The sequence below is a fragment of the Rattus norvegicus genome, chromosome 7 (assembly GCF_021556685.1).
Source record: "Rattus norvegicus strain SHRSP/BbbUtx chromosome 7, alternate assembly SHRSP_T2T, whole genome shotgun sequence".
Classification (NCBI taxonomy): domain Eukaryota; kingdom Metazoa; phylum Chordata; class Mammalia; order Rodentia; family Muridae; genus Rattus; species Rattus norvegicus.
In genome coordinates, this window is record NC_141540.1 from 44,481,931 (window position 1) to 44,495,194 (window position 13,264).

The window sequence follows — 13,264 nt, forward strand, 5'->3', positions numbered from 1 at the left end:
GAGGGTAGGACTTTGGCGGCCAATATTTCATCCTCCTTCTCATCCAGTGTGTCTTGTTGCCTGGTTCCCTCAATGGATGTTCTCCCATGGTAAGATAAACATCTAAGAAGGTCCCCCTTTTCTAGCACTAAAAGTCTTATACGAGAGCCTTAAACACTTGTCTTCTAAAAAGTTACCTAGCTATTCTCACTTAGAAGGAATGACTAATGGGTAAATCTCAGATTTCCAGGACATTGAGCCCTAGTATCTACATGTTACAAATATCCCTTATCCAGCTCTCCAAATGGGAGATCCTCTCTTATAGCCCTGTTCTGTGTTAAAGATTGAATGAAATGAAGATGGGGCCAACTGCAAGAGCCTCAGAAAATGTCAAGTGTGCAAGGAGTCTTCAACAACCACTTAATGTTTAGATGACATAGTAGACTCCCACAGGAATTTAAGCCCCTAACCTTTACTCTGCAAACAGACTCATTATTTAATTTTAAATGTATGATCCTAGATGACAATGGTTGTAGTAGAGAATGATGAAGATCCGTACTCAAGTGACTTACAAAGGGTTGTTTGGGTATTGAAACAATATTTGGCATCTCAACTATTCTATTTGTACATACAGATCAAAAGCCAAGACTTGAGCAGTTAATTGATTCACTTCCAATTTTAAAGGCCCATAACGTTATTCTGCATGGGGTATGCTGCTGATTTTGTCCAGTCCCATCGATTCTCACATTACACAGAAATCTAGCATTCACAAAAGGCTCAGAGAAGCCTGGAAGTCTTCCTATATTCCTCCTTTTCTCTCCATTCTTTCAGCTGTTATTTGCCAAATACTCTCACTTCTATACTTTCATATTTTTGGCTTTTGTCCTCTCTTTCCCATTCTTATGGTTGATGATTTAATTCGGTTATTTTATTACATTTGCCATAATGACTTCATCATTATTTCTTTTTCTGTTGTCTCTTTCCACAACATTCCAGCATCTGCTAATATTAATTAGACCTGAAGACTCTTGAATAGCTTCCCAACACTTTCAGAACGAAACTCCAAAGAACATAGGAGGCAAACCCAGGTACCCTTCTCCTGTTTCACTTTTCCTTCCTGTATCCTTCTCGTTGCCAGGTAAGCTTCGAATCTAATGTTTGATGATACCCATCCCTCTTCTTAGAATGCATTTTTTCAATGGAAATTCTTACTTATCCTTCAACTTGCAGTTCAAGTGGCATTCCTTCTCAGAAACTATTTTCTCCCCACAACAAATTCTACATCCACGAAATAGATGCTGTTTACCAATGGGTTCCCATAGATCCTTGAGGATATCACCCTATGAGGTACCATGTTGAAATGGTTTGTCTATTCTTTGGGAGCAAATAGGTTAGTGAAATGTGTCTGCATTACCACCATGAGCTTAGAACTAGCACAACGTTCAGTAGGAACACTATCTATTCAAAGAGCAAAGTCTTAACTAAGAGCTTTAATAACTGTGGATACTTATTGTCTGTGAAATCACAAAGACACTAAACTCCATCTTTTGTCATCTGTAAAGATGATATCATGTACTTATCACTTAAGATCTATCTATGAAAGAATTAAGTCATAGTACTCAATAGAGTTCTTCGATAATCTTACCAGTCTTTATGGGACCTTAATGTTAGTGTTACCCCTCTAGCGTTTAAGTAAAATCATGCTTATTAAATATGTAGCAGAACTTGTATAGCAAGTACCCAATAAGTTTGGAGTAGTTAAACGTGTTTTAATCAATTTTTAATTTATACAGAAATTATTTGATTATTGGTATTGAATGTACAACATACTGAAGCTAAAAGGCATGTTATTATCAAGGTTTATATTGGGTATCTTTGTAGAATTCAGCAGGACTTTTAATTATATGGTGTAATAATAGTTAGCAATACACTTATCTAGGGCAATATATTTTGACATTCTTCAGCTACGTTGGCACCTTAAGCATCAAGGGAAGCAGAAATAGCACAGATGAAAAAGAAAAAGAAATTAAAAATGACTTTAGAGAAAGCAAAAGAAACATCTTTTCATTTGACCTACATTTATGTGGCAAGAACCGCAAAATAGAAGCGAACAAAAAAGCATTAGGCGATCACCCAACACTAAATGTAATGTTTGCTCTAGACTGGAGTCGTTATTAACTCTCTAAATGCTGCTTAATTCATTGACTCCATTTAAAGAACAAAACAAACCGTATTGAAAATGTAAAAAAAAATGTTGGTTGTTCAGAAAGGAAATTTCTCTCTGGTTCATGCTCGATCAGTTTTGACAGGGAACATGTACTCTCATTGCCACAGCCACTCTGAAGATTCATTTCCTGTTTGTTTAATAATATCAATAAAGCAAGTGCTGTATCAAGCACAGACAGATCGGTGCCTGCCCTGAGGGTAAAGACAATTTCCAAATGGGTGGACAATAAAGCCTTAATAGGTACATTATATTTATCTTTTGACTTTTGGTTATGTTTGGCTCCTCTGGATGGATGGCATTTTCTACCTAGTATCAGCCCAACCCAGCTGGGACGGCAGAAACACTGTTTTCAAAAGAAATGAAAGATTCTGCACGGATAGAGCAGCTTTCCTTGATCTTCAATTACCTAAGCAGCTTAAAACCATTTTTGGAAGAAGCCGGGGAGTGAACTCTAAACATTTTCCTTAAGCGAAGTTCATTCTTTTCAGAGCCAGCCCTGGTCACTCTGGGATATCCAACCTCTCTAGATAAAAATTTGAGGCGCTTCAGGTATGGATAAGAAGAGCCCTGTGGACATTTAAAAATATTTCTTTCTGGGACAAGATGGATACAACAGAACAGGCACACACAAAAAAAAAAGTCGACTTGAAATCAAAGCACAGCTTAGTGGCTGAGATTTGGGTCTTAACAGAGTGAAGTTATGTGTGGTCAGCGGGGTTGGGAGGAAAGGGAAAAGAGGAGAAAATGAAGAGGAAGCTGCACAAGAAACTTATTATAACAAACAAATACCAGAGGTAAAATGACCACCCCCCCATCCCCAAACAGGTCTTATATCAATTGCACATTAAACTCAGAAAAATAAACTTTCCCTTTTTAAATTTTATTTACATCTCTCCCTTACTTTTCCTCCTGCTAAATCCTCCCATATGCTCCTCTCCACTCTCCTTCAAAGTCATGATGTCTTTTTTCACTTTGTCATTGGGCGTGCTCTACAATGCGTGCGTGCGTGTGTGTGTGTGTGTCTGTGTGTGTCGGTGTGTGTGTGTGTGCACGCGCACGCGTGCGTGTGTTTTACTAAATATAGTCTGTTCAGTCGATGTAATGTAACTTGGATGAATGTTTTCAGTGCTGACCCTTTGGTACATTCTTCAGATTTCTTTCTTTTTATTTGTATACCTTCATCAGTTTTTCAGCTGACATTTATAAAACCAATATTGCTTGGAAATTTCTTGCGAAGTTCTTCGTCATTTTATAAATTTTGATGCAATGATGCAGTCCTTTCCTTTTATCTTGGAAGCCATTTACTGACTTCAGATTTTAATTCTGCAACCTTGAGGCACGTGATCCAGACAGAAATATTTATGTTCCTTTCAATGATACATCAAATTTTTGGTTTTGAAAGCATATATGTTTTTCTAGCACTTTATTTATTATTCTTGTATTACAGGATGTCCCTAATTAAATTGTTGACTCTTCTGTCTGTCTTTCTGTTTGTCCTGCATTAGTTCAAGCTAGTGTCTAACATGTAGATAATCATTTGTTTTAATTTTGTCTTGTTTGATTAGGAAAAGTATTAGATGAGAGATAACTAATAAATAACAGCTTCATTTCATTCAGAAAAATAATTTTTAAAAAGTCTAAAAATAAATAGGAAATTAATGCTTTGGAATGAGGTCTGGGACTCGGTGGGTGTAACACTTTCCATACAAGCATGTGGACTTGAGTTCAGAACCCCAGAACATACATAAAGCTATCTGTGTCCCAGCCCTCCTACAGAGAGATAGAAGAGGGAAGCTCATGGACCAGTTAGCACAGTATATGCAGTGACAAACTAAAAAGCCCTGTTTCAAGACAAAAGGCAAAGACTGACACCCAAGATTCTTCTGTGACTTCCCCAATTGTACCAAGACACACGTACATCCACATAAACACACAAGAACACAGATAACCACAACATACACACACATGCACATGCATACACAGAGACATACACATGATTTGCAGAAAGTGGGAGGTGAACCAGTAGAGTCTGGAAGAGAATTTTTCAGTAAAAGGAAGGATGTGAGGCATAAGGTACAAATATTTGTGTCTGAAATCCGACAAGGTAGCCCTTTGCCATTTGAGCATGGCAAGTGTCATCGAGTACTTTGTGAGGTGAACTTAGAGAACAGATAGTCTGAGGAAGGATACAGATCATGGATGCCTGATGGTCCATTCCAAAGATTCTTTATATGGAAGAGGTAAAAGAATTCCGAAGAACAAAGGACAATCAAAAACAGCAAAGTGTGCTAATGATCTTGGCAAGAATGCCAATAATGTGACACCAGCCAAGGTAATGAGCAGTGGTCAAGAGCTTAACTTCATGTTCTGGTGACAGTCCACAAGATCTGAATATGAGAAGTTTGAAAATCAGACAGAAATAATGCATAGCAGAGTTATATAAAAATATTTAAAAATTGGAAATCAGACAAAAGGATTATGCTGTGTCTTTTCCTATTAGGCAGTTGCCTGGCAGGCCCTGACAAGGCTGACTTAGTCCTCCAGGGCACAAGCAAATGTTGTGATTCTCTAGTTGCCCATTATTAAATACTATTGGAGCATTACTGATTTAGGTGTATACTTTTGCAAATGTTTTTCATCCATCATCAGTAGCTTTGCGAGAAGATTATTATCCACATTCCCCTCAAGCTTAGGAAACTCATTTTCACCTGCTTTGCTTTCTCATTGTCTTAGGGTTTTACTGCTGTGAACAGACACTGTGACCAAGGCAAGTCTTATAAAGGACAACATTTAATTGGACTGGCTTACAGGTTCAAAGGTTCAGTACAGTATCATCGAGGTGGGAGCAAGACAACATCTAAGCAGGCATGGTGCAGGAGGAACTGAGAGTTCTGAAGACTACTAGTGGAAGACTGACTTCCAGGCAGCTAGGGTGAGGGTCTTAATACCATGCCCACAGTGACACACCTACTCCAACAAGGCCACCCCTCCTAATAGTGCCAAGCATATATAAATCATCACATTACTATATAGTATGTTTTTCTTCATATCTACTTTGTCTCCAGAGGACGCTTTGATTTTCTTTCTTTTTGTTAGCTTTGTTTTGCTTTTGACTTTCTTTTCCTATTACCTTTTTTCCCCTTTCTGAGAAATAATTTTTTTCTCACATTGTATATCATGCTTTTTTTGTCTAACTGGTTTGCCTGCATACATGTACATGCAGCACATATATGTCTGGTAGGTGATGAGCCCAGAAGAAGGAACTGGATGCCCAGTATGTGGAGTTACCATGAGGGGCTTGGGAATAGCACCCAGATTCTCTGCAAGAGCAACAGGTGCTCTTGACCGTTGATCCACCTCTCCTGCTCCTCTTTGAATTTCTGAATCAGAGTTTTTTCAGGGTATGGGTTCCCTCTTCTGAGAAGTGACACATTAATATTTCTAAAGATTTATTTTATTTTTAATTAAGTTCATGGGATCAGGGGTATGCACATGATTCACAGTGCAGAAAAGATTGGATCTCCTTGAGCTGGAATTACAGGCAGTAATGATCTAAGTGCTAAGAACTGTATTCAGGTCCCTTGCAAGAGCAGGAAGCTCCCTTGATCAGAGAGCTCTCCCTCTAGCCTAAGAACCAACATATTTCTAATACATAAAACAAATAATCCATACTCACGTTTTATTGGTATTGCACAGTTTTGCTTGTATTTTTAATTACATCTATTGAGTGAATGCTCAGTCACTGCTGTTCATACGTGGGACATCAAAGGACAGGTTGTGAGTGTTGATTCTCTTCTACCACGTAGGTCCCAGGAATTAAACACAAGTAGTCACTTTCTACAAATGGTGCTGGTTCAACTGGAAGTCAGCATGTGGAAAAATGCAAATTGATACATTCTTATCGCCTTGTACAAAGATCAAGTTCAAGTGAATTTTGAACCTCCACATAAAAGCAGATACATTGAAACTAATAGAAGAGAAAGTGGGCAAGAGCCTGGAACACATGGGCACAGGGGAAAACAGACACACACACACACACACACACACACACACACACACACACGCACACACGCACACACACACGCACACACACACACACACACACACACACACACACACACACACACGGTGTCAATCTTTGCAGCAAGCACCCGAGCCAGGTTGACACTTCTGAACAGAACACCAATGGCTTATGCTCTAAGATCAAGAATCGACAAATGGGACCTTATAAAATTGCAAAGCTTCTGTAAGGCAAAGGACACTGTTGTTAGGACAAAATGGCAACCAAGAGATTGTGAAAAGATCTTTACCAATCCTACAACTGATAGAAGGCTAATATCCAATATATACAAAGAACTCAAGAAGTTAGACTCTGAAGAGTCAAAAAACCCTATTAAAAATGGGCTACAGAGCTAAATAAGGAATTCTCAACTGAGGAATATCAAATGGCCAAGAAGTACCTAAAGAAATGTTCAACATTCTTAGTCATCAGGGAAATGCAAATCAAAACAACTCTGATTTGTTCCTCACACCAGTCAGAATGGCCAAGATCAGTGGTGACAGTAGATGCTGGAGAAATAGAAACACTCCTCCATTGTTGGTGGGATTGCAAACTGCTACAGTCTGGAAATCAGTCTGGAGGTTCCTCAGAAAATTCAATAGAGTAGTACCCGAGGACCCAGCTATACCACTTCTGGGCATACCCCCAAAAGATGCTCCAACATACAACAAGGACACATGCTCCACTATGTTCATAGCAGCTTTATTTATAATAGCCAGAAGCTGGAAAGAACCCAGATGCCCTTCAACAGAGAAATGGATACAAAAAAAAGTGGTACATTTACATAATGGAATATTACTCAGCTATCAAAAACAATGACTTCATGAAATTCTTAGGCAAGTGGATGGAAGTAGAACTGTCATCCTGAATGAAGTAAAAAAGAACACACATGGTATACACACACTGATAAGTGGATATTAGCCCAAAAGTTTGGAATTCTCAATTAACAATTCAGAGACCACATGAAGCTCAAGAAGAAGGAAGACTTCAGACTTTCTTAGAAGGGGGAACAACAATACTCACAGGAGGAAAAACGGAGACAAAGTGTGGAACAGAGACTGAAAGGCCGTCCAGACACTGCCCCACGTGGAGATGTGTCCCATACACAGCCACCAAGCCCAGACAATATTGTGGATGCCAAGAAGTGCATGGCGACAGGAGCCTGATACAGCTGTCTCCTGAGAGGCTATGTCAGAGCCTGACAAATACAGAGGCAGATGCTCCCCAATGGAGGAGTTTGAGAAACAACTGAAGGAGTTAAAGGGTTTTGCAACCCCATAGGAAGCACAACAATATCAACCAACCAGATACCCCATTGTTCCCAGGGACTAAAGCACCAATGAAAGAGTACACATGGAGGGAAGCATGGCTCCAGCCATATATGTAGCAGAGGATGACCTTGTTGGGCATCACTGGGAGAAGAGGCTATTGGGTCTGTCAAGGCTTGATGCCCCAGTGTAGAGGAATGTCAGGGCAGGAGGTGGGAGGAGTGGGTGGGTGAGTGAGTGAGCAGCCTCATAGAAGCAGAGGAGCAGGGGTGGGATAGCGTGTTTCTGGAGGGGAAACCAGGAAATGGGATAGCATTTAAAATGTAAATTTAAAAATGCAATTAAAGCAAGCACATACACACACACACACACACACACACACACACGCACGCACGCACGCGCGCGCACACACACACACACACACACACACACACACACACACACACACACACACGGTGTCAATCTTTGCAGCAAGCACCCGAGCCAGGTGGACACATCTCAGTGAGTCTTGAGATTATAAGTTTGTGTCACCATGCCTGACTATTCTTTTATTTTCCCTCTTCCGCTGAGATAGAAAATGAGTGAAAAGAACAAAAAGAAACACCAGTCGCTTTGAGAAAGCTGAATTTAAGGTGTCCCCTTGGCATCTGAGTGCCAGTTCTGAACAGCAGGTTGTATGGAAAGTTTGAGAACATAGGAAAGGGGCGAAGTTGAAGATCCGCTGTAGAGGGCTGGCTGACTGCACTGCGCATGGGCCTGCATTGGGCCCTCTGTGTACGTCATGACTGACAGCTCGGTGTTTGTGGGACTTCTAACTGTGGGAATGGGTGTATCTCTGATTCTTGCCAGCTCTTGAGACGCTTTTCCGTCTACTGGGTTTCCTTGTCCAGCTTAGATACGGGAGTGTCTGCCTCGTTTTCTTGCATTTTGTTTTGTCCTGTTTGGCTGTTGTCTTTTGGAGGCCTGCTCTTCTCTGAAAAGGAAATGGATTGGGAGTGGGTGTAGGGAAGAGAGGAAGTGAGGAAGCACAGGAGGGGTGGAGGGAGAGGAAATTGTCGGGATGTATTGTATAAGAGAAGAATCTATTTTCAACAATCCTTAAAAGGAAAACATAAGGTAAATTAAACCATCAATTATATTTAACTAGAAACTTTTTAAAAAATATATCTAAAAATACTAAATTTTGAAACATAATAGTATATAAAAGTTCAAAGATAAGAAGAAATAAGAAAAGGAAGCGGCCAGGAGATGTGGAAGACATATGTTGACCTGGGTGTAAAGTCACTTCAAGAAGTGTAAATCTATTCTCAAATAGGGGAAAAAGAAACTTGACCATGGAATTTTGAAACATACATGTTCTTGATGAAAAAAAAAAAAGGTTTGATGCAGTTACTGTTAGGAATAGTATCAGCCCAGGAGCCCCAAGACCAAGTTCTCGGCACAAAGGAGATTTATTTACTCCAGAGGAACAAAGGCAGAAGATAGAGGACAATTAGAAACAGAGACAAAGACAGGAGATAGAGGGCAAAAGAGAAGGGAAAAGAAACAGGGAGAGGGGGGCAGGGACATTTGTCACAGAGGGACAAAGGTCTGCCTGTAGACAAATGGGGAACATAGGAAAATGGCAGTTTCTAAAGGTAAAGGGGAAACTCCATGTTAGGATAAGGTGTTTAATTTTAATCGGGCATGTCAATGAGTGAGCCAAAGGGCACTTTTGATTGCTGGACATCAGTACTTTGATAGCCAGATGTTGGCAATCAGCTTCAAGAGGAAGTGGCTAAATAAAGGAATAGACCTTGGTGTCTAGCTTAAGGAATGTCACCTAATAATTTAGCAAGCCAGAGAGAATGGGAGAAGGGCAAGGGCTGCCAGAGCTATGCTCGCCCTGCTTGAGCTGGCGGGTGTCCCTTTAGTTGCAGAGTTCAAAGCCCAGTGGGCAGAGTGTTAACCAGAACAAGAATATCGGGTTTGAAATTAGAGGATGTGCAGATCAGTGGGGATGTTTGGCTCCACAGGAAAAGAGGCCGATTTCATGTGAAAATGAGCTTGAAGGAGATTTTTAAGCGTGAGAGAAATGGATTTTCTTTGTATGACCATGTTAGTGATCAGATTGATTAGAATAAATGGGCTTGCTAGAGATAGAGACGGAATGGCTAACTAACCCTTGTGTGGACCAGGTAACAAGGAAGAATAGCTGGCCCTCTGATGAGTGATGTCCTTGCTCTCGGTAAACACTGGTTCTCCATAAAAGGAAGGGGAAAGACCGAGCGTGGACATGCTTTAGAGCCCAGGTTCACAGCTATGACAGTCAAAGGAGGTTTTGCTTCATGACAATGTCCCCTCCCAGTATGAGGCTCCTAACACGGGTGTGGAAAGTTTGACTTGGTATCAGTTGGTCTTTGTCAGTGATCCCAATAGAGCAAGAGCATCCAAGAACTCGTAAATGCGCAAGTAAATGATCACAGTGGACCACAGGTTGAAGGGATGGGAAAGCATGTGAGACAGAGATAAGAGTGTAAAGTCAATCAATGGACTCCAGGATCTGGTGCAATTAAAGACCTGTTGGAGTTGCGAAACTTGACGAAGTAAGCTGTAAAGGGAGGAGCTAAGATTAGAAGGTTAAATTCTGGTCATTCGTGATATAGATGGTTAATGATAAATCTACAATAAAATCTAGCAGCTAACATGAAGTGGAGGCTTAAGGTTGGCACTGTGAAAAAGGAGGAAGTAGAGACAGAACTCATGAGTGTGAGCGTGGAGTCGATCACCCAGCTAGTCCGTACTATAGAAGGATAAAGAACAGAAGTCTTGGCTGCAAAGAATTTGCTCTTCAACAATACCTGAGAGTACGGTGCATTTAGTCACTTGCAAAACAAGCTGCATTGTTTTTAATGGTTGCAATTTAGAGATATCAAAGGATTGTAGAATTATTTATTTTGCATATCAGTCTACTCGGTTCCCACAAAATGTTTTCTAAAACGCCATTTTGTATTATGATAGTACTTACTAGATACTCACTCGTTGTCATTTACACTAAACATGCAAATGGGGGGGGGAGTTAGGTATCACAGAGAGCTAGGCAATAGGAAAACATGTAAAGTTTAAGAGTAATGCAAATGCGTTCATGACTTTATTTATGCCTCATAATTAATACATCATAATTGACAATGTATTTTTACATCAAATGTAAGTATTCATTTAGATGTAGTTGAATCAAAAATATCCTAAGAACATAAATATCATAGACTACAGGGTGCTCCGGCAGGGGTGGAGTCTTAAAGCTGGCTCTGTAAAAGGAGAGTGCAAATTTACTCTCCGGGCATACTCAGTTACATCATGGTTGTTCTTGGAGTATAGATCCAAGTGTTCATTTAACAGTTTAGCCCAAGTTTTACTTGGCAAAGAAAGCATAAAGTGATAAAATCTGAACTAGATTGGTATCAGATCTTTTTTTTTTTTTCTCAGTGGATGGCAGACTGGGGCGGTGGGGGTGGGGAATCCAATTATAAAACAAGAAAGACTTTGATATGTATGCTATCTGCCTGGGAAGTGTCACGTGATTTTCCAAAGGTGCGTCCCCACTCCTGTCATATAAAGGTGATGATCTGACTCTTCCATGGTCTTAAAGGAAAACTAGGCTGAGAACTAACTGCATAATAACAGTGTAAAACAATTCAATTGGGAAATTATCTCAAACTATCTTTAGCACAGCAGACATGATTGGGCATAGACACATCTTTTCTGCTCACTTAACTGTCAGAAAATACTGTTCCTTAACTGGTTCATGCATTCCTAGCAATTTCATAACGATAACAAGAAAAACCCAACACTGCATTTCTGGAGGATTATAACACTTCTAAGACAGTCCTAATCACTTGGAAAGCATTAGGAGGTGCAAAGCTGGAGGCCAAAACATGCTATTTATGCACTGAAGCACCATCTTTAGAGAAGGCATCTGAACAAGACAGAACAGTATCTCCACATACATCCTCCGCTATACGGTCTTTAAGGGTTTAGGATTATCATCGAGTAACTTGAAATTTTAGAAAAGCGTTGCTGGTGGCTAGAAGGGACGCTATGGTCAGATTACAGCCGCAAGACAATGGCTCTAAAAATCTTCAGAGATTCCGTTCCAGGAAGGGCAAGCCTAAACCTAAAGAAACGCAGCTCCAGCCGACACCCGGATGAACAAAACTTTTACCTCGCTAAAGCTGGAAGCTTCAGTTCCTCAAATTCTTGCACTGACGTATGCACGCCTATCAGTTCCCCATTGCCACCCTCCAAATAGTGCTGGAAAAGACTGGCAGGGCAGTCAGTGCCTGCAGCTTCCTTGAGGTTTTGTGAGCACGTGAGGGCTTCTTCCTCACGGACTCACCAATCTCTGCAGCCTTTTGGGTTGTTTATGGATCTTTGCTTGTTGTGTTTACAACGCGGGGAAAGCAATTCAGGCAAGCTCTCTCTCAGAACGGGATAGTCCTAATTCTGGCCCTGCAAGTCATTCTTCAGTTATATTTTAACTTTCTGAGATGATAATGTCGATTCTGTCATTTCCCCTTCATGTTTCTCCCTCCCAAAACTGTCCCTGGGAGTCATATTTTATTCTAGAGACAGTTCGTTTCAAAGGTCTTACAACGTGTCTGAAGACTGGTCTCTGCCCACAAATTATACAGATTGCTGCGTGTTTTTCTGGCAGAGAATGCTGGGTTTATTATGACCAATTTTAGATGCTTCTGTTGCTCTGTGACCATTATTTCTCTTGGGCTAATGTTGAAAAACAGCTGAGTGACTATGAATTCTGTTTGTTTCGAAACTTAACGATGTCCTCAGATTTTCTTTACCTAGCATAAAACTAGTCAGCAGTCTTATGGTTAACGGAGTTGGGCAACACAGCTGTACTCCCAGGAATAGGGGAGTGGAGGCAGGAGAGTAATAAACGAGGTCAATTGGGGTTGCTTAGTGAGGTACAGTCCAAGGAGGAAAGAAGGGATGAGGAGGGAACGAGATCTTTCAAAAAGTCTAGGACGACTACATTTCATGTATTTCATGACATCTGCATGCTTTTCGTTTAAACGAAAGCAAAAATGACAATCTTATAATAAAGGACTGATTATTAAAAACAGCACCCCTTTATCAGATATGTCAAGTTGTACATGATTCTAGAACCAGTGACATACAATGTGCCATTTTCTCAGACTACCTAGGTTGCAGTAGAATTTTATAATCCTTCTCAGGAATACAGTATCTTAGCTAAGACTGTCTATTTTTGAACAGAGTGTCAGTCCCAGAGAATGCTGTAAGTTGATCAGTCTCAGGCTCCTTGGGTTAAAGCAAATCTGGGATAATTTTTTCCAAAGGGAAAAAAAGAGGTTTTTTTTTCCAGAAGAATAAGATATGATTTTCAAAAAGACAACAACAAAATAACCAAGAATATGAGTATAATTAGTATAATAGGCTTTTCATCCTTGGGTGAACAATTACAAATATCTTTACTGAATATTCAGTACCTATTAGAAGAATAGTTAGAACGGGAAAAAAAGCATTTTCAAGACTGAACAGTATCTGAAAATATTTCTTTGTCTTTCTGAGAAGGTATTTTCTTTTTTTTTTTTTTGTTATCCCCCCATATTTTGCTTCAGATTGCTTGTCCTCTCTCTGTCTCTGTTTCTTTCTGCCCTCTTTTACACACACACACACACACACACACACACACACACACACACACTGAAAACA